Here is a 24651-nt window from a genome sequence, read left to right as displayed (position 1 = left end):
TTGATATATGATATATTAACATTTTTATTTCCATTTATATATCTCTATGTCGCAATATAGTTTTGTTCAATGTATTCGTACTCTTCGTTTCATTAGTATTTTCACCCTGTTGTCGACAATTTATGATCAACGCGTTAGTTTTATTAGTTTTCATTTCTATTTTTTTATCTCTTTTTCGTGCTATTCTTTTATCTGTAACTAATATAAATAAGTTTACCCTGTTATGTGTCTTTTTTAAATACGATGTACAAGGATTTTTTTTACTATTTGTAATTTGGCCGTAAAATTCCCATATATACTAAAAATCTCGTTATTTTTATCACTATCAGCTAGGTTTTACTATGAATACATTGACAATAATTTTTCTTTATATGAATGATGCTTTCTCTTCTCACAATTTATATTCTTCATCCTCTCCTCATCTTTTTGTTATAATTTGAGTAATTAGTTTATAGGTCGTTTTACTTGGCATATTACTCTGTATATGTCACATGTCGTCTGGTCCTCTTTTTCATAATCAGTGTAATGAAATTATTTTTCAACTTTGTGGTATTCTTTATTCTTTCTATTTCTTATTGCATAATATTATATTAATTTTTCTTTTTCCTCGGTCGTCTACTCACTTTCACAAGATAATACTTCTTCTTGTTTCTTGCTTCTCTGTTTTTCACTTCTCTTCACATGAGGTATAAATATAATCTTCGTAACATTTAACACTTATTTCCATTATTTAGTCTTTCTTGTTTTTTGATTATTGGTTATCAATATTTCTCCGTTTACATCGATCCGATCTTTCAATCCATTATGTATTAATGTCGACTTTTCCTTAAAATTCTATATATAGAGTTTTTCAATTATTTTGAATTTATTTGCTTACGTTTTTTATTAGATTCATTTTCATGATGTTTTTCTACCATATTTTCATCGTTTTATCGTTCTTTTCACGGGTTTTTATATATTCTCTGTCCTCATATAATTTTCGTAGCTGCGTAATATTGATCGTTATAATTTCTCACTAGTTTCTCGAAATGCAGAAAAGTGGGACTAATCATCGAACGCTTCAAGAACAATGACATTAATTTCCTAGTACAGTAGAAACTCGATTTTGCGGCCCTCATTTATCCACAATTATTCGGTCTATCAACTGCGACCAATTAAACAATTAACTCACATTGAACCAAGTTACATTATTGTTTCAGTTACCAATTCGGAATTTATTGAAAGAAAAAAATGCTTGAAATAGAGTACTTAATCAAGAAAATGAAAATTCCATAATCAATACGGACAATACTATTTTGGAGAATATAGATGAACTAAATTAAAGGTACTAGCACCAGAACTGTAGTTAACAAAGTGAGTAACAGTAATGCTAAGGCTTTCAAATTATGTCAGATGATAAAGCTGTAGAAAATATATTGCAGATGAATGAACACCAGAAAATACAAGAAGAATACTTAGACGTGTAAAATGATGTAGGATCATCTTATGATGAAGCCCTTTAGGCCATGGAAACTGCTCTTAAGTAGTTTGAAAAACAGAGAATGATACTGTGAGTTTACTAAAGCTGAAACAAATTGTTGTAATAGCGGCAAAGAAGCGGACAAAGTGGCTAACGTCAAATGGCGATTACCAAATATTCCAAAACAAATGAAATTTTTATTTAATTTCGTAATTGAGGCTGCAATCTCCTAGTTTGCATGAGGGGATATTTATGTACATAAATGTATACATACATTGTATGTTGAAGAATATATATCATAACGATTTCTTAATAAACATTGATTTTCGTTGTATTTGTTGTTTATAATAAATGCATCACATTATGTATGTACCATTTGCAAGAGAACTGTTTCTTCCTATATATTCAATTTGTTGAGTCTTCTAAGACTTGAATATTAGGTCTCATGTTTGTTGAGTTATTTTATCCATGTAATGCTTCATCCTTACATGGTACTACATCAATTTTTAACAATCAAATTTATGAATTTGTGAATCATATGAGAGCACAACACAACACTACCTAAGATTTTCCGGTAGCAAATAATCATGCATCTAGATAAACAACGGCCACAAAACGTTAAGATTTGCATCTTGTGGACGGTCACTGCCCAGATTGAAAATTTTCGAACAGTAAATTTCTTTAGTAACTCAATTCGGCCTCGAATAACTTCATTAACACGCCTAATATTGACTAAAGTATATCCAAGCATACCTTATAACATAATTGAAGAGTAATTAGGTTGAATACAGTGTCAGATATCTCATATTTATGCTAAGGATCAGTTAATCCCACTTTTAGTCATATAATCAGTTTTCGCAGAAAATTTTGATCTACCTGAATCTTTTTCATCGATTTGAATAGACTTAATATCGAAATTCCATAACTCAAATCGAAATATGTAAATACCTACCAACCTCACTAAAACTACTCCCATCTAAACTCCGAACACCCCCTCTCAACACGCTTAATCCCAAAACACCTACACCTATGCCGACTCTGCTTACAATTGCAGCGCACAAACCAACTCAAATATCTCCAGAAACTGAAGCAAATGCTTAAACTTCATCTTTCACTAACCAATCCCTACTTTCAACACATACATTGATACCCTTGAAGGTCAATAAACACTAAAAAGAACTTTTAAAGAAGTATCTTTACCTGTGGAAAATCCTCCAATTAGAGAAAAAAATTAAGACCTACAAGAAATACAGCATTAACCTCGCAACATTACTAGAACCTATTAAAGAATACCTAGAAAACGGAAGTCAATTGCTAAATTCTGACCTAGTGAGCATTTTTGAAAACAGCCAAGGTTTCAAAGACATACTCAGTATTATAAATTCGTACACAGATGACTCGCAGGAATTACTACAGTTTCTCACCAAATAACATCTATATTACACAAATAAAATAATGAAAACCAAAAGCAAAAGATTGAGACGCAAAGTAGACAAACTGTTGACTATACACCCCACAGCGAAAAAATCATTGTTGTAAGAAGATTCTGACTCTTTCTTTAATTCGTCTCAAAAATAATAACGTTCCGATATCTACTTCGATGGAATTTAAATGGATTCTATACCCATTTTTAAAAAACATAACCATATTGGTACATAAATACTCCCATAAATAGAGGAAACAAATTCCAAAATTTCAAACCACGTATTCTATTTTCGTAAGCACGCAAGTTTCTATAACAGACTTAATCAAAACATATCCAGCGGAGGCATTGCAATTTAAGTAGCTAGAAAATTTATGGCTACAGGATTATCAATTAACGCAAATGGTATTGAATTAATGAGAATTTTTTCCTTCCAAGTCTCGCATTCTCAAATATTTCTATTTCATATAAGAGAAAACCTAAGAAGTCGCTGTTTTTATTTTAGTTTCACATTTGGTTAATTTGAGAAAATTTCCCTTTTTTACTTTAATTGAATTTACTACACATAGTCGCCATGACAATTTTCTAAATAACTCTAACTAGTCTTCAATACATGGAAATCATATACAGGGTGAGTCGGTAGGAACGCACCAAACTCTAGGAGTGTAATATACACGTGAAAATAATGTAAAAAACTCATAAGTTTTTAACCGATTTTCTTTTTTTTTCAAGTCAACCTAACCTAACCTAACAAACAAACAAATTATCACAAAAAATTTTTTTAATCATAGCGTTCTTTCAATAAATGTTCAAAATACCGCCATTGACTTCTTAACATTTTCTGCTTCATCTACGAAGAGCGCTTGTTGCTCTCCCAATTGATTCATTTCTTTCTTCTTTAATATGGGCTGCAGTATTCTCAATTCGTCTAATTAGTGCATCCCGTGTGTCCACTTTTATATTGTAGACTTCATTTCTCATCCAGCCCCATAAACAAAAATCTAGTGGTGTGAGGTCTGGAGATCTTGCAGGCCAATTAATGGGACCTCCACGACCAATCCAACGCCCTGAAAAACGATCGTCCAAATATTGCTTGACCTGATGAGCGACATGTGCAGGAGCTCCATCGTGCTGATAGTACATCTGCATTCTAATATTTACACGAACATCCTCTAGTAGGCCTTGTAATTCATTTTGTAAGAAATTTAGGTAGTTGTCTCCTGTGAGACTATTCTCAAAAATTAAAGGGCCAATTAAATAACTGTCAACCGTACCACACCACACCACACGTTTACAGAAAACCGATGTTGAAAATTGCTTTCGACTGTTGCGTGGGGATTTTCGTCCGATAGTTACGAGCATTATTAATGCCATCATGGGTAAATGTAGCTTCATCCGTAAAGAGTATACTCGATACAACACGATGATTATCCACCGATCTATTGTTTGAATAGATGTAAGCGAAATAGAAGAGAGAGAAACTCTAAAAGAAGAGGCAAGCCGAAAAGGAAGATGATAGACCAAATAACAGATATTGGGGATATTGAAGGAAATGGAAAAGAGGCAAGAGAAACGAAAGAAAAATTTATTAGGTATATGAGCATTGAGAATTCGGCGCTTTCAGAACAACGATATTAGTTCCAATACTATATTAAGAATTATTTCCAATTTTTTGACTTGATTAACTATAGAAACGTGCTCCTATTATATTTTTCCCAGAGTATTTAAATTTATTATTTCCTCAATGTATATAATGACCTTTTAGTTCAGGTATTGGATAATGAGCCTCCGAATACCACTTATTCAGTTTTGTAGCTTTTTTTATAATGAAAGACATTAATAGTTTCGAACCTAATGGAAAAATCTCGTTGTTCAATTCCTCTATTATTCTAGAAAAATTTTAAACGTATAAGAATGGCCATGTTCTAATTGAGCCATAAAATTTTACCGATAAAAAGTTATACCTACTTCCGATTTTATTACAAGGTTCTTAAAATGATAAATCAAAATAGCTCAACATTTTATATTCAGCCTTTAAAGATTTACATTCAATGTTGATTCAACTGTTAACAGTCTCGCAATTTCTATGGAAAGTATTATTGATAAGATGTAGTAGACTTCTATTCGAGGATCATCTTCACAGTCAAAATTGTGGAATATTTTTTTCCATAATTTAATATTCAGAGGTAGCTCCATTATTAGAACCAGAAATGACAGTAATCAAGATTGATTTCAAAATCGTCTAATTGAACAGAATGATTGATTACCATTCTCTATTCTCCTTAAATGAGAATTTATACCGAAAGTTAGTTGATTTTATTAACACCTTAAATAGACGATATAAAATTATTTCGTCTAAAGAACAAAGATTTCATTTTGAAACTATATTGAAAGTTTTGTGTATATACTGAAGTAAATACATATGTTTCACCAACATCATTCGTTATTTTCGTTTATATTATAAAGTCCGATATCTGCAATCTTTGTTCTGTTTTTATGATCAGTATCGTAGATCAAAATGTTTTCTTAACATGAAAAAGATAATTTTTGATAGTTATGTTATAAAAGGAACGTTACAATTTATAAATGAATATGTCAAACGTTATGTTATGAATTTTCATATGAATTACAAGATTGTGGTGATACTTTGGCACTAAATACGAAGATTATTTGATCAACTTCTCCTATCTTTTCAAGTGTCGTTCATTCCATTCGATTTTTTCCCTTCTCAAATTTCATCTCCCTTATTTGAACTATACACTTTCCTCTCGTTTTACCACTTCTCCTAATAGTACTCCACTTTCTTATAGTTTGTGTGCTCTTATTGCGGGATATGTTCATATCAATTCAACGTTTCTCGTAATTTCAATCTCTTATTTCGTCATTTTCGCTTTATTTCCAAATTTCGCTCACTTTGTTTTGCCCTCTAGTATTCTAATCATTTCAATTGTGCTCAACTTAGCTCCATGCTTCTCATTGACCAGTTTTTAATTGCATGACAATATCTCCAAATCGCACTATGATATTGTTTAGTAAGTAGTTGTTTTGTTGCTTCATTCTCTCTTTGTATCATCTTTGCCTCTATCTTTAAGGCCTATGTCAACATAATTACTAAGTATTCATAGATTTTTCCTATTTTCATTCTCTCTTCTTCCGTTTTTTATTTCTTTTGTATTTTGACAGTGTTAGTCAAAATTTATGATAACCACATTGGTTTACTGCGTATTCTATCTACAATTGTGTCCATATATTCACTAGTTTCTTTATTTCTCGTAGTTCCATCTCGATAATTCTGTTCTATATATAGTATCGAAGTCTCTAAGATCAATAAATTTCAAGAAACTCTCACACCAGTTTAAATTAACCATAAATTACTTCTCGGTTGAGAATTTTTTCGAAAATTCGGGGAAAAAAACTTGGAATGTTCTGCGGAAAAAATTTTAACAGTAATTTGTGCGATTTGTTTGGTTTAAAGAGCACATAGCTCATTTAAAATATGAGCGAACCGAATAATCGAGTATTGCCGAACACGGTGCCAGTCATAATTATGAATTGAAATGTCAAATTGTTAAAAAATGTATTCAATAATAAATTGTTGGATGCATTCGAAAGCATTGGAATTATTAAATGTAAGAACACCTTAAATAAGTACACAGGGCCTCTCTCTTACACCCCACTATATAGTTTAGTTTTTAAGAACTAAATGTGAAGTTTTCTGACGAAAATGTTCTCCCGCTGGAATTATTTTTCACGGGAGAAAATTCATTTGTGGAGGAATTTAATATAAAATAAGTTAATATGTTTAATTCAATCTTCATTCTCTTAAGACGATAACTTGGTTATCGAAACGTGTACCAGACTGTGTAATTGCGAAAGGTGGTGTAGTGTTAACAGTGGAAGCAGTGTTCAATATGAAATTACAGAAAGAATATAACGAAAAACGATAAAAACTTGATAATTCTTCAAGTTGATCTCAGTAGATCTATTGGAAAAACACAGAATTTGGCAAATTTGTTCATATTGGTTCTATATTATTTCGATTTTTGAATATACCTATGGTGGGTAAACACTATATGTGCGCCGCCTTCCATTTCCACTTTATTGGCTGTACTGATCCTATTTTTCTCACACCTATCAGTTACAAATCTGTCTTTTCTTAATTCAGTCTCTTGAATATCACTTTCGTTGCCTTACCTTGCCTCCTGGTTTTGGAGTAATGGTAAAACGATTTCTTGCTTTTTCGCAATGCATATTCGAACCGTTTCCTTTATCCTATATTTCTCATTTCTTTTAACTCATATTAATTGGCAATTTCTATCAGTATCTCATAGCTCATATGTGCCTTTACTCATTGTCGCTAGATTGCAGTGGCCCCATAGTTGTTTTCATCATTTTCCATTCTACTATTCCCAATTTTTTTCTCTGTTTTTGTTTTCGTCTTCTTTACATATGTTACCGGCGCCCTAGTTGTCATCCTTGACATCCATCATTTTCTGTACATGAAATGCATGCTGACTGGTGAATAAGTACAGTAGTTTCAATTTCTGCCATTAAAATACTATTGATCTATTGATTGGTCTATTGATGTGACCGAGATACTTCATTCAGCACCACAAATAAAAATCCAAGCGTCTAAGACTGGTGATCTGATTGATACGTTCAAACTAAAAAATCCCTAACATATAAGGAATAATGTGCAGGGCACTCAACGTTTGTATGTTAACTTTTGCCGTTTACGACTGCTGGTCAAAAGCTTTTTTAAACAACATCAAATTTATAAAAATCGGTCAAATGGAACTGGGCTTACATACATTTTTTCATAATAGAGTTCTCGTTCTCTCCCATCTTTTATTATAAGAGATAGACTGAAACTTGTGATGAAAAATGTGTAGAATTTGCTGAATATTTCGATTCTCGTATATAAAGTGCCACTTAATTGGATGAAATTCAAATAATTTTATATTTTCAATTACAATCTCTAATGTTCTCGTATTTCCCCGGTCCCCTTGGTTATAATATTTTGTTCTTCAAAGCTGAAATTTAATCCGTCCTGAGATATGGACTAGGACGGTTCTTCTGAACAACCGACTACTTTGTAGTATTTGCGAACTTATCAAAATAACAGAGTAGTAAAATATTACTAGGTTACGTTATTTTATTGTAAAGAAATATGTGAATTTTGTTATGTTTTTCATATATATATAACCTGTTTGACTCAATTCATAATGCATTGAATTCTATTCATATATTTGATGAAGAGTCTCAGTAAATGAAACCATACATAACAGCAACAACATCCACCCAAATGAAGATTTTCTCGTATTATGGATGTAAAAAAAAATTCTGGATTTCGATGTATTTAAAAGAAGAATAGCACTGAATCACTTTAATCGAAACTAAAAAGTTACATAGCTTTTTACTAGCTGGTGTTTCATTTTCTCACTATATATGAATTTAGGTAGTCTAAATAATGTCATTTCATTTTCATGAAAATAAATTTTTTCAGAATCCATAATTAAATTTATTTACCAGTCCTATAGATGATATAGCATCCTATAACAGCTTTATTCACTAGATGATTTACAATATTCGTGAATAATAGTTACTTTTTATCAGTCTTTACTCCCATGATCACATTGAACATAAAAAAGTTATATATTCAAACCAATAAAAAGTTTTAATCTCTTCACTAACATTATATACATATCCTGAACGAGATGATATTATCCATTATTCATTGATAATTAAAACTTTCAAGTGAAAATAGGAATATTCATTATACCCAACTACGTGAGTAAGATTCATGAATAGCAGATTTGAATTGCCATTTCGAGACGAAATTGGAATTAAAGTAAATTTGGTAATAAATTCCATTGGTCGTAAATTTCAAACAGTTTTAACACGTGTGTATCGAATATATCACGTATACCTGTGAATGTAATAAAAATAGAGATTATTTTCAAATTACCATAATTCTAAAGATTTCTAAATATTTTTTCTATTCTTCCATTTGTTTTTAAAGAGTTTTTAAAATGAATTTTTGTTGTTGCACAATTGTGACACCAGCAAAATAAATATCCCTTTACAGTTTAGTACTCACTTATCTCTATAAAACACTTTTGTGCAGCAATTGCTTGTTATCAAAAAAAAGTCCTCGAACCTCTGAAAAGTCGAAGCGGTTAATTTCGAAACACGATCAACACACCGCGTATTCGGAACAAAAGTTGCCCCGCGCGTAGTTACGTCCAGTCGAGTTGAGAGACAAACTTCAGGAGTTTTGGGAGTTGAAAGTTGGGTGAGATTGCGTCCGCAGGCTGCGCGTTGTCAGATTAAGCAAACCGTTGAGGGCGTGGACGGGAGACTTGCTGATAAATGGGAAAGTAGCGAAATAAAACAAGAGGGGCTATTAACCGAGTTTGATTTTCAAGGTTTGAAGGTTTTGGTGTCGCAGATATACTGAGGTGAATTTGGGTACTTTTTTAGGATTCGATAATCAAGAAGTTGAAGGATAGATATAAAAAGAGACTTGATTAGATGGAACAAAAAGTATTTTCAAACTACTACCTCGTCCCAAATTTTAACTATTATATTGTCGTTAACGTAGCTTTAGAGGAATGATGAATTCGTCAAGTCATCTTCTGGCAATGGAAAGTTGGAAATTATATTGTTTCTATCAAACAAGAATTGCAATAATGAATGTCGTGAGCTTGCAGATATTTTATTCACTACAAGCTCACACCAGTAAATCTAATTTCAAGGCTGATGGAGTTTCGTTAAACACCAACAACTCTTAGAAAATCTATTCAATGGAAAAAATTGGTATTTTTTTAGACAGTAACTCACAATTATTCACAACCAGTAAAAGTTCAAGATAATACAGAAAATAGTATCTAATTTATTGTTTAATTGTGTGAATTTTCTTAATTGAGGAAATGAGGAAATAAAAGAATTATGGAAGAGTTTCTCAATCAAAAAAGGATTTCAAGAATATATTTTGAGTTGTTTATTCCATAACTTAATTGTTATATATTCATTAACCAGAATATATCATCATAAATTATGACCTCGCTAGCGTTGCCATTTGGGTATTGTAAAAACGCCCATAAATCTTTTAGCTGTATTTTTATTTCAAAGTATATAAAAAAGACTGTGCTCGATTTTTATTTAAAATAGTTCAAAAAACAAAACAAAAGCAAATAGAATAGTCTCAGCAACAAGAAAGTACGAGCGTTGTTTTTGTATTGAAAGAAATGAAATTTTGTGCAGTTATTTACCTCTAATTCTAAAAATTTGTGATTATTTACTAGGTTATACATAAAGATTTAAAATATACTAATCTTCTTGCTAGAGTTACAGAATGTGGTGTCATAGTGGATTTCCGCCAGGCGTTATAAGTTCGTTACTATTTGGTAACGCTAAGCGATTAGACTATTTGTTTCAGAAGTGGCTTATCTTCGAAAAAAGCGTCAACTTTATCTATCTTTCAAAAATTATCAAAAAAACTAATTTTGAAACAGAAGAGACCTAAAATGAAGAAGATTTATACATTGTAGTGAATTATGTTCAATATTGATTGGTTGATTTTTGGATAACATTAAATTTCAATAGGCTCGATCGTTATGAATGTAGCTGAATATTTATTGGTTGGAATAAACAATCAATGATTATATAGATTAGGTCGATATAAGTGAAGTTGAAATTTATAGGTTAGGTGAGGTTAGTTGGTTGTTAATGGCGTTGAATGTTTATAAAATTTGTTCTTTCAAACTTCTCCGACTGAGAACGTCAAAGAACGTCGCTATATAGTACATGTTGATGAACATTTTCCAGCGAACACTAAGTGGCGTCTTCCTCACTTCCAACTGCGAACTACTGCTCAGATAGGTGAATGATGTGAGCAACACGTATCAAAATACAGAATTTTTAATATTCACTTCTAGAATAATTTCGAATTTCAATATTTTGAAAATGAATTCTGCGTGCTTCGAAGGCGCCACGTGTTCTGGGAAATAATTAACTATGGTCTATTTCAGAAAGACATAGAGTCATAAAATGGGAAATTCCGTCCAGTTAGGCTCAATTTCGGTGTCGGCCATAGGTGTAGGCCTTGAAATAAAATTGACTGATATTAAAATTTTAAGTAATTGCGTAGAGAAGTAGGAAAAGTATGTTTTCTGGCCTGAAATGTCAATATCGAAATAGTGTGTGGAAATTACTTAGGTAGTAGATTATACAGTTACGTTTTGAGTGTAACAGCCGTAACAGAGGTAATGCCATATTATCTCTGATAAATGCACCTTTGATATTCCAGAAGGTAACATTATTGTTCAACCCTCTACGATACAGAAACATATTTCTCGCTTAACGGAGGATGTGATTAAGAGACTTCAAGAAGCCAGTCTCAAACTTCAGACTTATAAATGCGAATTTTTGAGGAAAGAAGTCACCTACCTTAAGCCAGTTTTGGCTGACATCAAATGTGTAGAAAAACTCCCTAAACCCATAAACCAAAAAGAAATTGAATCCTTATTGGGGCTTTTTTTAAGATGCTTTAACTACTACTCCGATTTCAATATACTCAACCTTTGAAGAAATTTTTATTTTAAATACAGATGCTAGCGCATTTGCCATTGGTGCGAATTTATCGAAAGGCCCAACAAGAAAGGATTTACCTATGCTTATGCGTCTAGCACATTGTGCGAAGGCGAAACAAAATACTCCACAGAGAACTTTGCGCAATTGTATTGGCAGTAAAACACTTTAGACCGTACTTACCTGACTGACCCCCTCTCTTGCACGATGGCCCCTCAAATTAGAACATTATGATTATCAATTCCAATACAAATCCTGCAAATCTAATAAAAATGCAGATGCCCTTTTTCAGATAGAAATCAACCACGTAAAAGATCATTTTCTTCCAAAGCTAGGAAATTTCAAATGTTTACCACACTCAATTTACCCTACTCATGGAATTGTAGGCTCATACGAACAAACTTATAAAGGTGAATCGGAAGTTAAATGGGAAGTTAATGAAAAGGAATTCTTCTCTCTTCTCGAACTATACAAAACAAAATCATCAATTGATTATTTGAAAATACTCTCATAACCATTCACTAAACAAGGAAAATAAAAACATTTCAACTATTCTCCAAGAGAATTATTCACAAGACTATCATGAAAAAACAATAAAAGATAGCAGTAAAACAGCCGAAAATGAAAAAATACCTTATTATTCCTATATCATGTGAACCAACCAGTGATTGTGAACACTTATTCCTAGCAATATTAAAGAAACCCTCAAAAAAAGATGCAGCTGAAGATAACCATAATATTAGAGACGTTAGCATTACTACTATCTTAAATTTAGGTGAAATTCACTATTTGTCGAGGGTTACGAAATAACTAGAAGAACATCAAAAATCAATTATTTCCGATCAATTTCATAACTGTTGAAGCAACCTTAACGGCGGAAATAATGAAACTATTAGACGAAGTCGGCAAAGATATGATTAAGCTGGGCTCACTTGAGACGCAGAAAATTATATCAAGTAATGCCGCAATTGTCAAGAATCAAAAATCTGCCGCAAATGCTTGGATACCCCCCTCGTCATAATCGAGACTGCGAAATCACCTTTCGTACGCATTAATGTTGATATTATAGAAGTACCTCAAAGAAAGAGGCGAGGAGAAGAGACGAACTAACGAAGTTTTGTCAAGCATACCCCCTTGAGGATAAAAGTGTAAAATCTATTGTCAGTTCACTACATTTTGGCACACCGCTCCTAATTCATTGCGATACCTGTCACGATTTCAATAACGAGCTCTTAAATTACCTATGTGATATATTTGATAATAAATTGACACATCCACAATGTAACGGATCCTTAGAAAGCTTACACAATGCTTTATTAGAAATGATTCAAATAAATTTAGCAGATCACCCCAACGAACACTCCTACAGTATTTTATCTTTTGTAATTATAACTTATAACAATTCTAGAAACAAGACACACGGGCTTACAACATACGAATTTATATTCGGACATACAAGCACGTCCAATAGACCACCAGGAAAATTGTATAATGAAAAAGAAGTACTTCCTCATATATTAGAGATCTAAATAACCGTAGCAAGGGCAAAAACCTTGATAAAGAGAGAAAAAGCTAAAATTTAATATGACAATCATGTTTCTAAGAACAGACTGAAGTACAAAGTGGGTAACAAAGTTTATGCGAAAGAAAAACAAATTATAAATAAATTAGAAAATAAGTTTAACGGTTTTTTCAAGTTCTTTCAGCGAAGGTACTAAATTTTTATTATTACAATTAATTTATTTTTATATCGGAACAGCAACATGTCAATATAAAATTGAGACAATAAACAATTTAGTCGGGAACTTTTGAAACAAACAAAAGAATACAATTAAAAATACCTTTAGTTCAAATTACTCCATGATAACGTCCTTTAGAGCCGATGTCAAATGACATTTGGTATTATTTCAACAAATCGGGAAATCTATCAGTAGAAACTAGTGAAATATCTTTTCACGTCAAAAGACAAAAAAGAGAATTTATAAATGGTATTGGTAGCATATTTAAATCAATAACCGGAAATCTTGACGCGTCTGACGGTGAATACTATACAGAATGCCATTAATAAATTAGAAATAAATCAAAATTAAACTGAAAATTCATTAAATTATATTCAATTTCATTCATAAAAACAATTGAAACTACTATTATACAATCAATCAACGAAATTGCGCTTATCGGAGTTAAACTATACTTCTTTCAAATTTGCGAAGAACTAATAGAGAGTAACTCGTACTTTGAAAATACTGTTAACAATATTTTGAATTCAATTACTATTGTACAACTTAACATAAATCAAATTTCTATTATTGACCCCGAAAATGTGATCACTGCTCTTAAAGAAATCTCAGAAAATACGATTAGAAAAGGTTAACCGCTACTCGTAAAATATTCTGTAATTTCATTCGGAAATAATCGATCTCGAAGCATATCCAACAAATTAAGATCTAGTATTTGTCCTTAGGAACCCCCTAATTGAACCACAAATATATACTTTACTTCACCTATATCCAATACCAATTTATGAAAATAGAACTGGATAACGTACAAGGTTATAATCCAGAAAAACTCCAAGAAAACGTATTACGTCTCGTTAAGGCTTGAGAGCCGAACTTAAGATAACGTCAAAGAGCGTCGCTATACCCAGTAGTTAAACTATCAACCTTATTCTCTTGATCGGTTTCCTAATATAAGGTGAAATTTACATTGAAAGGAACAAATTCGTTGAAATTATCAAAGTGAAAGCGCCATGCGTTCTGAGGAAAGAAACAGAATACTGTTTCAAACAATGAAATATTGGTAAAGGGTTTCATGAGGACACAGAAGGGGTATATATTATTAATATGGAAATGTGAAAGGTCCCCGACACTGCCACACGATCAGCGGATTCCAAAATACATAAATATAAGTTCATTGCATTAAATTCGAGTTCATTCATTGTTTTGTTACTGTTCATTGTTGAAATAATTATTTGTCTGTGAAGTTATTTTCTGTAGAAATTATAAGTTGTTTATTGTAAATGAAAATACTTTCTAAAAAAGTTAAAAGTGTCTCAAAGAACATTTCTATATAAACTAAAAAATTATGTATCCAAAATAAAATAATTTGCTGCATCTAACTATTCTATTTAATAACTATACCTCGTGGTTATGTAGACTACTACGTTAAAAATCCAATAGATTTGAAAGAAAATTGTTTTGTCTGTTTTTGTTGGGTTGACCAATTTTTATCTAGTCCTCGTATGTATTAAATTAGCTCACTGTTAAGCTGTTACATAATTCGTAGAATAAATCGTCTCAAGGTGAATCATTTGGTATATTTATCTGATATATTATTTGGAGCTGAAAGATTCCAACGGAAAATGTTGCTTCACCTCCCCACCTCAGCCCCTGCAAACATAAATTTCGATACTTGGACACGAAATTTTCTATCGTTTAATTTATTGACCACAACTAGGAAAAAGGTCAAATGAAGTTACTTGTTTCTAAAATATTGTGTAATTCTCAAATTTGTTATCATTTGAAATAATATTTGAAATTGAGTTGTTTACTTAAAAATTCTCTTGGTGATATATGATCATTCATTTGCAAAAATGGAGAACTAATAAGATTTCATGCAACTGTTGTTTTGTTTCCACATTTTCACTTGAGAAACTCCTTCATAGAGTGCCTTTCATCAGGATGGTATGAAGAACAAAAAAAATTAAGCAACGCATTATCTGGTTTACTGAATATATATGATCATTTTCAGTATCAGGTATCGAGTAAAGAATGTGTAGTAGACTAGTTTTCTTCCAACTTGGTAATACAAAACTGTCATAAATGATAGATATCATCCTATTGCATAATAATAATTGGATGTTAGTGGTTCACAATTTATGATGGTTAATAGTATTTTTATATACATTTTCTATGACCGCACATTATAACCAACGAATGCTTGGATATAATTACTGGATAATAGAGTGAATTAAGAGGTACTATAGCAAAAGTCATTTTTTAAACAGATACTTTGTTGGAACAGCAAAACTTTTAACACCGAAAAATAAAGTACACCATTGCACATTGATTATTGATCGGTCTTATGTTTGTTAAGACGGTTTGAATTTCAATACAACGTATGAACCATGGTTCAAAGAACTGTAAGATAGCGCCGGTGGAAATTTTCCATTACGTGACTCAATCTGCGATTTATTAAATACATATTTTCCATATATTATATTCTTCTATAAATAGAAATTGAACATAATAACAAAAGATCGATTGTCTTCTTCACAAGACCAACTACTAGACTTACGTGATAGTTTCCACCTAATAACAAGCCTAAAACAGAAGAGATTACTGAGCTACTAGAACAAATTCTAGCTTCTCAATTAATAGTGTGAGATTTTAATGCCCACAATCATATCTGGGGCTTACCTAAACAAACACCTTTCGGAAAGAAACTCAGAAAACTTACAATCTCAACCTCCTGAATGACGGACAAAAAACTAGGAATAATATAAGAGCTAGCGATGACTCTACTATCGATCTAACGATATGTTATCTATCTCTTTAAAAAAACTGAGTTGGGATGAATCAACGTATATATATGATAGTGACCACTATCTCATAACTTAAATTTTGAGAATTCCTTCAATAAAATCTTCATGAAATGAATGAAAACACAAACTTCGAGAGAGAAGTACAATTTTTGCTGTACTAATAACACACGCAGCAAACGAACATACCTGACGGTATGACAACAGTAACAAACACCACACGGTTGCCTGGTAGAACTCTAACTTTGAAAAAGTCATGAAGAGATCAAAGGAAGCTTTCAACAGATACAAAAAAATTAGAACAGAGCAAAACTCAATCTAATTGAAAAGCTAGAGAACCATTGCTGGATACACTATTGAAAAGGCCCAACAGGAATCCTGGAATGAATATGTTTCAACGATAAACAGTTCAACCTCAATCTCCACTCTATGGGAATCAAAAGAATATATAAACCAAAACAATCCCATACAATAAATTTTCTGGAGCTTAATAACAATGTTTATAAAGACCGAAACAAAATAGCTAACATCTCAGTGAGAGAATACCAAAAATATTCTATTAACTCAAAGTATAGAGAAGATTTTTCGGATTATAAAAATAAGACAGAGTAGCAGGAAAACAAAAGCGATATGTTAAGAGGAACTTAACTCCAGCCCAAAACTTATATGGAAAAAAGTTAGAATATGTAAAAGAAGTGAACTTCGTAGGAATTATACTTGATCAAAAATTAACATGGAAAACACACATTCTGACTTTTGAGAAAAAATGCCAAGCTGCAATTAACCTGATCAGGACACTAGCATTCGAGTTTACTACACATATACAAATATATTGATAAGATAGATAAGATCTAAACTTGACTACAGAGCGTTCATCTACAACAAAAACTATTATATAGTCTCTGGAAGTTATTCAGAACACAGCGTATCTGTTTGGGTACCCATCGTACAAGTCCCATCCAAATTTTCAACACATATCTATCCAGTACGAATTTGCAATTTGGACGCATGGGAAATAGGCCTTCCTACTACAGATCTAGAACTTAGCCACCTCAATAAATCAGAAAAAACAATAAACGTAATGAAACAAGAATTCCTAAGAACCTTAAGTGAATACGATTACTTTTATAAGGTATACACAGATGCTTCAAAAAATCAAGATGAAACTGGACGCACCTTCTACTAGGAATTTCAGAAAATTGGATTCAAGAATTTTCTTATAATGACAGATTTCCAAAGTTCATCAACGGCAATCTGTCAACAATATCCCAACCATCCTATTGCCATTCATATCAAGAAGAAGCTACTCACTTGCAGAAATAACCAGATAAACCTTAATTTCATGCGGGTTCCATCCAACACCGAAATAGAGGGAAATGATGTAGTAGATGGATTTGCAAAAGATGCAGACAACAACGAACAATCAGTAAAAAGTAACTATATAGTACATAGCGATCTCAAAGCATTTTTAAAGGAGAAAATAGAAGAGAAATGGCAAGGAAAAGTAAATCAGAACCAACACGACCCTTATAAAACCGTTAAGAATTGTAAGGAAAGAAACATATAAGGCACCTGGAGTTTTTATCTATTTTAGTAAATCAATTGTTCAATATCCTTCGCAGTAAGAAGAAATAACGACCTAACCTCTTTCTTACATCGGTTAAGAATTTTGTAATACTGTCCAATGTAGGTAATCACATGACCATAGTAAATAAAAATGAATACTGCACCCCCCACAAAAAAAATTAAGAAATCGCAGCAATATTATGAATTCAATCCAATATTGGATTATCTATAACCTGTTTAACACGCTTTTCTGCATTTTCCTATAAATCATTTAATCAACGGATACTACTATTATGATTTAATAATCAAAATCATTCAAATTTTCTCATACTATAAACAATTGATTAACTCTCTCACACGTATCAACAGTTTACAAGAGATTACAGTGAATAGTATTCCTCCACCTGTCGGTGTTTCTCACTATAAACATACCTTTAAGTTATGTTCTCAATATACGTTCAAATTGATTAACGCCTTATCATAAATATATATGACGCAACGTACCCCCATATTTAGGTAGTTATCCAAAACTTCTAATGGCACAAATTTTATTCTGTATCAACTTTGGATTAACAAAGAGTTTGAAGTATTGGATAAAATTTTCTTCTCAAGTTTCACGAGCTGCTGAGCAGAAGAAATGACAGACTTTTTTTATCTAGTTATAAAGAGACAAATTACCAAGCTGCTGTTATATGAAGCATGATTAATTATAATTCTTCTTTATGCTTTTTAATCAAAAAGGGACAGACTCAAAAAAAATTTGTTGCAAGAGACAAAAGTAAATCTATATTTTTATAGAAAAATTTATTATAAATTATATGAACAATGGTCAAAAAATATACGACAAAACCTAACTAGAATAATTTTTAGTGGGAAAGATTGACTGCAAAAATGTTTGATTTCACATGAATGAAAATTCTTTTGCTCGTAATCTAGTTATGCCCTTGTTTCACTCTTCCATTTATTTTAAGAAGTTTCTCACAACTGAACATCTCAGCTTTGCTAACCTTCCTATTTCGCTTTATTTGAAATTCTGTTCTCTTTCTTATTCATAATCAAATTTTCGATTGTTATGGATTGTATCGGTTCTCTCTTATACTTGTTACAGGGTAATTCAAAAAAATATAATATCGTCTTTAGGATAGGTGTGAAGTTCAGATATAATTGGGGTTTACTTAGTAAAAAATTTTCGTAACGTTATTTGTACTTACGATAAAAGAAACCTTCTTAATCCGAGCGGAGTACAATTACACAACCGACATAAAAATGTGGGAATATTTCCCAAAATATTTGTTAACTCAGAGTAAAAATAGTATTTAATAGTGAACAAATGAAGAAAAATCAAGGGATTAGACGTAAAAGAAGCATAATGAAACAACAAGGAAAAAATACTAATAAGAACAAAAGAGCTAAAATGTTAATGATGAATGGAAACGATTAGAGAAAATCATAAAGAAGACTACAAGTAAAATATTACTGTAAAAAATTGAACAAGAAAAAGGAACAAATAGTTCCATGCTATGTGAAGAAAAAATTAGAAAAAAAAAACAAGCTAAACAGAAAAAGTTACAAAGCGGAACAGATCAAGATAAAAAAGAACAATAACGAAGAAAACGTGTAGAGCAAAGGAATGTAAAGAAATGGAGAGCACATAGAAAAAGAATTTCTATGAAGAAATAATATGCAAGAAAAAACAATCTGAGCAGGATATCATCTATACAGAAAATGAGAATGGGAGAATAATAATGTTTGAGACTGAAATGATCCAAAGATGGAAATATTAAATGTAGTAAACGATAGTGAACAAAGGAAGAAAACGAAATAGAACCAGAATTAATTCACTAGGGTGGAAATGATCTAGAAATGAGAATCTATCATTCAATATGTAATATGTGGAGACGAAAGACAATAAAAGTAGCGTTGAAAATGGCAATGATGGCATCAATACACAAGAAGGTGAAAAACTACAGAACATGCAGAAACTATAAAGGCATAGCGCTGCCAGATACTGTATACAAAATAATAGCTAGAGCCATAGATAGAAGTTTGAAACAATATCTCACAATAACAGACCATATTTTCACTCTGAAGCAAACGCACGTACTAGGGTTTTCATAGATTTCCAAAATACTTACGATACTGTGAACAGAAATATAAATTATAATATTTGTAGAGCATGATAGTATTCTACAAAAGCTCATAAGTTCTACCAAAATGACACTCCAAAATACAAAAATGAAGATACAGTTGAACCAAAGAATATCAGAATATTTCAGATTGAAACAGGGATAACCGCTATCCACTACGCTGATCAATATATGGATAGTAGGTAAAATTGGTTTGAACAGAACAGGGACACTATATACAAGAACAAACCAATACTAGCAAACGCAGGAAAATGAGCTTAAAGAAATTTGTAGAGTTTTCATAGAAACAGCAGAGACAATGAATCTACGAGTCAATGGAAAAGAGCAATAAGAGGTTCCACAATACAACTGATTGAATAAAAAGTTATGTATATCTTGTGGTGGTCAGTGTGGTAAGGATGACGGTGACGAGAAACAAAATCTAGAAGCAATGATGACGGAGGGTGCTACGGAAGCAAAACTTTTCCAGCGGAGACAGAGAAGTTAGATATATGAGAATTGAAGATACTCAGGAGGATACTAGGCGATAAGAAGAAGGAAGAATTATGACTGAGAATAACAAATAATGAAATACGGAATTTATTTGGAGAAGCAGAACTAAGCAAAATAATAAGAATAGAGTAGCAGGGTCACACCCAGAGAATGCCAGATTTATATCCTTTTTTGCTTGCGTTTTCCGGTTCTGAATTCCTTTCTCTCTCTTAGGTCTTGTATCACCTCTGCGTATCACCTTTGCCTCTGTCTTCCTTTTCTTATTCCTTCATATTATATGTCCATATTTTTAACGGTTCCTCTGAAATCTAGCATTCTCTGGATGTGACCCAGCTACTTTTTTCTTATTATTTGTTCTTCTCAGCCATAATTCTCCCTCCTTCTCATCCCCTAATATACTCCTGGGTATTTTCCATTCTCATATATCTAACTTTATAACATATAAATTTCAACTTCACTTATAACGACCTAGCCTATAAAATTTATTGTCATTTATATTCTAGCCAATAAATATTCAACTACATTCAAAACGATCTAACCTATTGAAATTTAATGTTATCTATAAATTAACCAACCAATATTGAACATCGTTTACCACAACTTATCCTTATCTAACCTAAAATTCCACGTTATTCATAATCTAACCAAAGATTAAAATTCCTATATTAACCAGAATCAATATTTCAATCAATCAATATTTCTATCAACGTCAATTTGAATATTGAATTTTGAATTCTGCGAGTTTCAAAATTTTCAGAAGCTTCAATAATATCAAAAATCACCGGAAATAATACGTTTAATTATTCTATTAAGTTTCAATTTGATTATTGAACTTTTGAAGTTCATGAATTCAAAGTTTTTAAAAAGATACTACAAAATTGACAATGAATAAATGATTATTCGAAACCTCGGAATATACTAGAGTTAGGTACTTTGGTGTCCCATTTCCTCCGTAGTACGTTTCTTACATATGTTGTGATACAAAAAATTGTTTTTTATTGTAACCAATTTTATAGAATCTTGTTCCTTTTGGTCCAGATATACAATTTTCGGTATATTACGACAGCTATAAATTTTTCCTACGTAAAAATAAATCCTGAATTGTACAAACGACGGGATTCCCTGTTTTTCTTATAATTTCAATGTGTTTTGTCATATTTACAGTAAGCCGTACGCTCCTATGAAAACGAGTGAACCACGAAAGTTGATTGAGAATAAGCTTACTGATGAAGAACTATTGGCGAAACTACGAGTACAACAGTTATTTTAATAAGTTAGCATTAGAGGATGGTTCAAGTGATATTGAAGGGACTGTCATAGTAACTGAAACTGATGAGATTGATGAGGTTTTGCAATTAGTGATAATGAAAATGAGTCAACAGATTCTACAGATGAAGTAGGCCTATCAGTAAAATATCTCACCTATAATCCAGCCCTTCCAAAGATAGTTGTGTTTGGGTAGAAGATTTCAACAGTCAAGATATTATAGTTTTTAATTTCCCACCATAAAAAAACATCCGAACTATTTCTCACAAGATATTATGGATGTAATATTTTCTTTCACAAAATATATCCATAAAAATATTATCTTTTATATTTGGTCTATTTTTGACTCATAAATTTAAAATAATTAGCTTTTCAATTCATCCATTGGAGCCAGATAGTTTCAGAATTAAATAGTTAGTAAGCCTATATTCAGGTATGTAGGCAAACCCCTGTATTTCATCTAAGTTGTGAGTCTGAAGTAGACACCACTTCTTGAAAATTACTTTAGGGTATATACTAACTTCCTGCAAAGTTTAATCCCAGCATGTTGAAATGCAAGGTTCGACCCCTTAATTTTATTTGCTCTTCGTGATTTCAAAACATTGAGTGAATTATTGTCCTACTTCACAACAACAATACTGATTATATTAGAGTTACTTTTTATTGAAATTTGTAGTGCATTTAGTAGCCAATAAAAGAGGGTTTTTGGGGTAAATTACTTACAAAAGTGGGTAATTCGTCGCTAATTAGCCCAATCATTGACGACAATATATTCGGTGCGGTTATACTTTTTTGGAATATATTCCTTTTATGTAGGCAATGGCGGTTGAGTTTTTCCTAAGTTTGTTGAAGGCGTTCTTGATTTATGGCAAATCTTTGATTTTGATTTAAAATTTGGAACACCCTATATCTCAGCAATCGGGCCCTTAAGGGTTCTTATTCGTATATCAAAATGAGATCCCTCTGTGGTAGAGCGTTGTCGGTCGAATATAGAAACAGAAATATCAAGGAAGTTTAAGAAAAATGTCTATTATGATGATGTAGTAGTTTTAAACATAATTCAAATCGTATGAGTGATTTGGAAGTACAGTTGAAAATGGAGAACAATCGGGACGTCCTTAGGTCTCATTTCAATATGTACAAGTACGGAGAATTAATAAAAAGTTGACGAAATTATTGATTCTAACAATATTATTTTATTCTATTAAGATATCGCCACAAGTGTTTCTTGATACGCGAGCTTTTTATGAATAAAAGTATTTTTCTTTGTCCCAGAACACAACATATTCGAATCACTTACTATTATAGTTAGTATACTGTATTGTGTTTCATTGTCGATAAAATATTATCTTGTGTTTAATTAATTACAAACTAAGTAATTCCTTCAATGTGCATTGTCATTAATGAGACCAAACATTAACAACATATTGACAATAGCGGTGTGTTGTATATCGTGTGGTTACATGTGAGCCTCAGAAATTTAGCGTAGAAATTCAAACACAGAAATTTGGAGATACACGTATCTATCTAAATGAATTTCTATGCGAAATATTCTGAATTATGTTGAGAATTGTGAAAGGTTTCGACTTTAGCTAATTTATTCATAGAGGTGGGGTATTTGTGAGAACATACGAGTAGTGTTAAAAAACTAGTTGATATCACAGATATAGAATATTATTCATGATGATATCGAATATTTCAATTATTACTACATCTGAACTTTACTATAAATTAACAGGATTTAGTTTGGCAACTGAGAAAGGCCGTCTGGCATATCTCAGTAAAAGATTATATTACAGCTTCAGGAAACAAATTATCACAGAAATGCAACACGTAGAAATTGTTTTCAAAATTTGAGGTCCACCAGTAAAGGGCGTATTTGGAAATATAGAATTGAAACAGCAAATCTACCCAACTAATTTGTGCTTTGTATAAAATAACCGAGTTCTACAACAAGTTTGACGCATTTCATAAGTTCCAGTATATTGATTCAAATAAGACATGGAAGAAGTGGGAATAATGCAATATATATAAATTCTGAGTGATTTAGTTAGCAACATTACTGCTAGATGTATCATATATTCTAGATATTGTGATTTCTCAAGACAAATTTGAATAGCAGCATAAAAGTTTTAGGAGGTATTTTGAAAGTAAACTAATGAGAACCATTAGAATCTGTTTACCATATATTATATATACAATGGATCCCTTTTTTATACCCCATTAACGTATCGTCTCGGATTACCTAATTTTGGTCTAATATTAATGCGACTGTGAAGAATCATAAATCCATTTAACCTATTCAACTTGAAGTTACTATTGTATCCGTTAAGATTTATTGTCATGACCGACCTCTAATGAGAGCCAACGTCTTAATTAAGAGATTCCATATGTCCCTTAGACACTAAAAGTACCATTATCTTATCAAATTACTCACCCTTATTTTTCTATTGATGTGGCTCTGACGACCATAAATATAATTAATGATAGCTTTTGTATACTATAGGATTAGTATTTAAGGGAGAATATGCACACATAGTGTGTTCTTAATAGTTCTAACTTATAACGAGTAAAGTAGTCAGATTATTTAAACCACTTTATTCATTTATATTTTTCATTCATTAATAGTTTTTACAAAGTTGTGAATTGAGTTATTTAACTGGCCTACACCAGACTCTGATTGTTCAAGATTTTGACACCAGGTTGGATTATTTCAACTGGCTATTAAATATGATCCACGACGATACTGAAATACTTCCACAAATTTTCCTGGCAGTAGAGGTTACGTTCCATGGTAGAGGTAGAATTAATCAGTTAATCAGAGTCGTAGGTTTGTAAATATATAGTACGGGATTGGGCCATTTTTGTGATGATATACTTAAAGAAGAAAGATATTTAGTCTTTTTGAGAAACGAATTGTCACTTCTTTCTGGAGAAATACTTTTGCCTATTCCACTTGACATGTTCTTACATCACGATAGCTTCCCCATTATTTCAATTACGTTCTGAATTTTTCAGATCCATCTTACCTGATAAGTGGTTCAGACATGAAATTTCATTTATTTCGTCACATAGACCTAATTTGCTTAGACTTTTTAATTTGTGATGTCGAGTGAAAATCTCAGTCACGCCAATAGAATCACTTCAAAATATAAGAGAGAAACTC

General features: G+C 31.7%; 1 protein-coding gene across 2 annotated transcripts in view; it reads right to left on the bottom strand.

The window, feature by feature from the left end:
- The window catches only part of LOC130449501 (metabotropic glutamate receptor 2), a 566135-nt gene that overhangs the window by 331797 nt on the left and 209687 nt on the right, over positions 1-24651 (bottom strand). Inside the window, exon 1 of one of the 2 annotated variants that reach the window (XM_056787390.1) lies at positions 8983-9145. The exons of the other annotated variant lie outside the window; for it this stretch is intronic. The gene's annotated coding sequence lies outside the window, so the exon portion shown is untranslated. Of the gene's footprint in view, positions 1-8982; positions 9146-24651 lie in introns of those variants that run through there. 2 annotated transcript variants of the gene reach the window in all.

This window comes from Diorhabda sublineata, chromosome 1 (genome assembly GCF_026230105.1).
Source record: "Diorhabda sublineata isolate icDioSubl1.1 chromosome 1, icDioSubl1.1, whole genome shotgun sequence".
Classification (NCBI taxonomy): Eukaryota; Metazoa; Arthropoda; class Insecta; order Coleoptera; family Chrysomelidae; genus Diorhabda; species Diorhabda sublineata.
Note: the sequence above shows the minus strand (reverse complement) of the source record. Positions and strands in the feature narration are given on the sequence as shown.